The 5047-nt window shown below is 38.0% G+C and overlaps 1 protein-coding gene across 1 annotated transcript in view; it reads left to right on the top strand.

Annotated features, from left to right (window-relative positions):
* Positions 1–5047, top strand: part of SP3 (Sp3 transcription factor) — a 32856-nt gene that overhangs the window by 16201 nt on the left and 11608 nt on the right. The window lies entirely within an intron of this gene.

Genomic DNA, 5047 nt, shown 5'->3' with positions numbered 1-5047 from the left:
AGTCTTTGTTTATCCTTTTTCAATATTATCACAGTACTGGCTTTTTTTTTACCCACTGGAGCATTCCCATGGTCCTAGGCTTGCAGCATTAAAGCTGCAGAGAGCTCTTTAGCCTTCTCTTAAAAATGTTGAATGAAAATTATCCTAATCTGTTGATTTATTAAGTATTTACTTCAGTAGCTGTTTTTACATCATCTTGACTTAGTGCCAGTGGGAAGCTTTTCATTCTTCTCATCTAATGATAGGACCATTAGTCAGCTTTTACCCAAACAGAGAACAGAAGCACTTACTGAACAGTTCTGTCTTCCTGAATTGCTGCTGACAATTCTGTACTTTGACACTAGTAGTAGTCTAATACTCTTCTATGGAAGAGTACTTAACACTGCTGGTCAGAGAATTCTCTGTGTCCTCTTGCTTTCCTTACACATTTCTGGAGTTTCTGGCATCTTCTCTGTTGAGCATGATCAACTCTTCTTCCTCCTTTCTGATTATCCCCTCTTATATTTTCAACTGTGAGAAAAATGGCAAGAGTAAGGGCATGCTGCAGCAGACATTAGTATGTATAAGAATCCAAAATCTTGAGACTCTGTAGACAGCACATCTCAAGGGAGTGCACTTACTGTAGGGTAAGTGACTGTTCTTTGATGCTTAATGTGTGTTGTGGTAGTGTTGGTTTAAGTACTTTCATGATTCAAATGCTTAAATAGTTGGCTTAGAATAATCTCTAGGATCGCTTGGAGATACAGTATGTGGCATTTCTTTCAAGGGAAAAAATCTGATGCTCTATTTTTAATTTTGCTGGTACTGCTTGAATATTCAATACTGTGAGGTCCTGCTCTAAGACTTGCAGACAACAGTTGTTTTTCCTGATAAGCTTGAAATCTGATTTAGAGCTATTGAATCTAGATGACATCTCTCTTCTGAGTTGAGGTCAATTTGTGATGCTGTGAGGAAATTGGTAGGAAGGTGTGTGCAGTGCTGCTGCAAATCTATTTTCAGTTGAAAGACCGTATTTCTGCTTTTCAGATCATGAACTTGTGAAGCCTAGCTGGGTAAAAAGGCAGGGTGGATTTCAGCATCTATGAAAAGCAGCTAAACTCAAGGCCTGCAGTTTACAGGCAGTTACAAGGTAATACTGAGTGTGCCTTGATGTGACATTCTGCACAGGTACATATATTAAAGTGGTGGTGCAGTCCTCAAATGGAAGGCAGAATGTGAAGCTTAACTGATGTATTCATCTGATACCTGGTGAAGTAGGTAAATGACCTAGGTGTATCTGTGGACAGCAGGATTTCTCTCTAGACTAGGTTGTAGTTGAAATGTACCCAAGAATTGTTTAAACTGCATTTACATCTGCATAGTTTCATGCAGTCAATTTAGTTATTCTTCTCTGAAGCACTTTAAGCAAATCTCTTAGTTATTGGTTTTATTTGCCCAATACACTTAAACTTGTTCCATATCATACCCAGCTCTGGGGTTTCTCTGACTATGAAATACAACAAACGTTGTACACCACGACCCCAATTTCCATCTTTTTAGAGAGAAGCAAAGCATAAAACAAATCTAGCACAATAGACATAAAGAAGAACTTGAACAGAATATATGGGTTTCAGAATCTGTAGGCAGTTTGAAAAGTGTCTTTGTCTAAATTTCACCTTCATCCTTGCCTACTACTAACTCTTGAACTTAATTAAGAAGTAAGGGCATACAGAAATTTGAAAGCATGGAAATAGCATAGTAAAGAAAATGTAGCTGTGTTTATTTGGCAGAAGACAGAAATTGCTTCAAATTTGCCAGTGTTTGCCTCAGCTTGTCATAACTTTAGGAATGATGTAAATTCTTATAGGCCCATTTTTTTGCAGAATATATATAAAACCTCTCAGTTGAGGCTGAATTAGAACAGAGTACATCTAGAGGAACACCAAGGGAGAAATGCAGTCTTTGATATCTACATGAATTTGCATAGTGTCATGTTCCATTGCATTGGAGAAGACTTAATCTTTTGTTCTTTGCCATGGTTTGCTGCTTCTACGCCTTCATTTTCTTACTGTGGTCTACATCACAGTGGTACCCCCTCCTCTCTCCAAAAAATGGTGATAACAGTTTACCTTATCTTTTGCAATAACATGAGAGCTACTTGGAGGGCAACAGACTCATTGGTTCTAAGGGCCTCGTTTAAGGCCACCACATTCACTGTGGAATTTGATGCAATCCACTCTGTTATACTACATCATGGCTAGATAATTACTTTATCTATTGATATTTATTTTAGTTGTGTTTTATTTAAAGTATGATCTACATAATTAAGTATTAAAAAGTCCTGTCTGTAAATTGCCGGTTTACATTGTACTTGTCTGTGTGCCTGGAGTACAAGATAGTTCTTCTGAGAAGTAACTAAAGCAATAGTTGCATTTTCTGTCTTACCAAGATACTACTTTGCCTTCATTTCAGTTTGGCATTTTTAAAAATAATACTATGAACTATTGTATGCCTGTGTAAATTGTTATTTTCTGCAGTGTCCTCAACTGTTAGGAGTGTTTTGTTTGTCGCTTTTTTTTTATTCCCAAATAATTTTCTCCTTTATGCCCCTACCATTATAAAACTACTATGAGTTTTTGTGCTGCTGCAATAATAGTGGTGACTGGAAGGGACTGGGAATAGAGAGAAGGAACTCATGACACAAGTTTGCCAAGTGGAACAAACACTGCTTAGAAGGTAGAAAGTCATTGATACTGGTGTGCAGTAATAGACTTTCTGGACATGCTTCTATTCTTAGGTGTATCTCTGTTACTAGAGGGTGACTTTGGGGTGTCAGTACAGCAGGAGAAATAATATGTTATGTGGAATGTTTGACTTTAGTAGTGGAGTTGGGTCTTGGGAGCACAGATCCATACTCTAATTTGATCCGTTCATCTTTGCTAGGACATGCAGTGGTAGAACAAGAGGTAACAGGTTCAAGTTGAAGCAGGGGAAATTTAGGGTAGATATTACTAGAGGGTGACTTTGGGGTGTCAGTACAGCAGGAGAAATAATATGTTATGTGGAATGTTTGACTTTAGTAGTGGAGTTGGGTCTTGGGAGCACAGATCCATACTCTAATTTGATCCGTTCATCTTTGCTAGGACATGCAGTGGTAGAACAAGAGGTAACAGGTTCAAGTTGAAGCAGGGGAAATTTAGGGTAGATATAGGGGAAATGTTTTTTCAGGGTGGTGTGGTGAGGCACTGGCACAGGTTGCCCAGGGAAGCAGTAGCTGCCCCAACCCTGGCAGTGTTCAAAGCCAGGCTGGATGAGGCCTTGAGCAGCCTGCTCTGGTGGGAGGTGTTCGTGCCCATGGCAGGGGGGTGGGACTAGATGATCTGTAAGGTCCATTCCAACCCCTAAAATTCTATGATTCTTTGATTCTATGACATGTTGATATCTCTTCTGAAGTATGTGTGTGGAGTCTTAACTGGATTCAGCTACTCACTTGGAAAACACACCATATGCCAGTGTCTAATTTTAGTATGATCATAATGAAATTATCTTCTTAATAGAGTGTTTTATTTTATTAACAGCACTTTAATTTATACAGTGTATGTTTTGTGGGACATTTGATTGGTAAAAGAATTTTGAGTATGGTGTGGAACATATCCAATCCTAAAGAAGTGGTTGGAGACTTGCATTGGCCTTTGCTGGCAGCCTTGCCACTTTGCTATGTTGAAATTTCTATTCTGTTCCCTTTGGTGCAAGAGTGAATCAGGCTTTTGTTTTTTTCTGAAGTTGCTGTAAGTGAATGTATAAGTATGCTTAATAGTATCCAGTTTGAAAGATCAGTTCTGTAAACTTCGTGTATGTTGTATAGTGTTTCAGTCTTCGCTTATATAAAATTAATTTTATATACAGCTTGTATATACAAATTATTACAGATAATACAATTATTTCATAGGTGAGGGTCAGAAAATTGCTTAATCTGCTAGGAAAGATAGTTTGGTGGCTCATGCAGAAGACCAGAAGGTTGTCTAGGTCTTCACGTGAAAGGTACTTGTTATGTTGCTGTCTGAAATTGCGACCTTGTTATGATAAGTGAAGCTCGGTGTGTGAGTGACTTTGGACAAGTTCACCACAGTAGGACCACATGTGTAAAGAGTGAGCGAAAGTGAGTGTGCTAGCTCCTAGATTCCCATAGCTCAGAGCCTGACATATTCATGCAAACTTAATTTCTAGCATTTACTTTTGCAGCAAATCCAGATATATATATATTCTAGACTTCCCTGTTTCTGACCTTGAATTCTCTTCCCAATGCAGTGGTTCCCTAGAGAGTTATTTTAACTGTAGTTACATCAGTGATGCAGCTTACAGCACAGTAATGATTATACATGTGCAAAAGAAAGGCAAACTGTGGTGTTGGGAGTGACTGGACTGAGACTTTGTTAGCATCAAGCAAATTTTTATGTAGCTATATACTTTGTCTCTAAACAGGTGAAAGTTGGAGATGATTTATCATTGGTTTCTTTCCTGATCTCTGCTGGGACAGGATACTCTTTATGATATGACCCAGCACAATTTTTCCTATGTTTTATCATGCAATCCATGCAGCTCTTTCCTCATTATCCAGATAATGGCTGATGCACTGACTCCCATAAAGAACTTGAGTGGCCACAATGCTCAGTTAAGGTCTTAGTGTTTATGGATAAAACTTTACATAATAATTGAGTTTGTTTTGCAGAGAAAGCAGTCTCTTGAATACATCCAGAAAGACACAACTTTTAGTTTGAAGCTTCAATAAAAGAATAATAATAACAAAATAAACAGATGATGGTAGTTTGTGTATTAGTTTGTGCTAGTGGCTAATGATTTTCACTGAAAAAATGCAAAGTAAACTGCTCTGCTGAACCAAAGAAGGGGCTGGGGTTCAGCTTTCTAAAATGATAAACTGTCTTCTTTTTTTTTTAAATCCAGACTTTCAGCTCGTTGGGAATACAGAATAGTGTTTGAGGGGAGAAGTGTTTCTATTAAATGTAAATTTGTTAAAGTAGTTGTTGTTATGGTGCTGTAATGAGTACTT

Source organism: Acanthisitta chloris, unplaced genomic scaffold (assembly GCF_000695815.1).
Source record: "Acanthisitta chloris isolate BGI_N310 unplaced genomic scaffold, ASM69581v1 scaffold1719, whole genome shotgun sequence".
NCBI lineage: Eukaryota > Metazoa > Chordata > Aves > Passeriformes > Acanthisittidae > Acanthisitta > Acanthisitta chloris.
The sequence above is the reverse complement of the archived record's forward strand: the minus strand, read 5'-3'. Positions and strand labels throughout refer to the sequence as shown.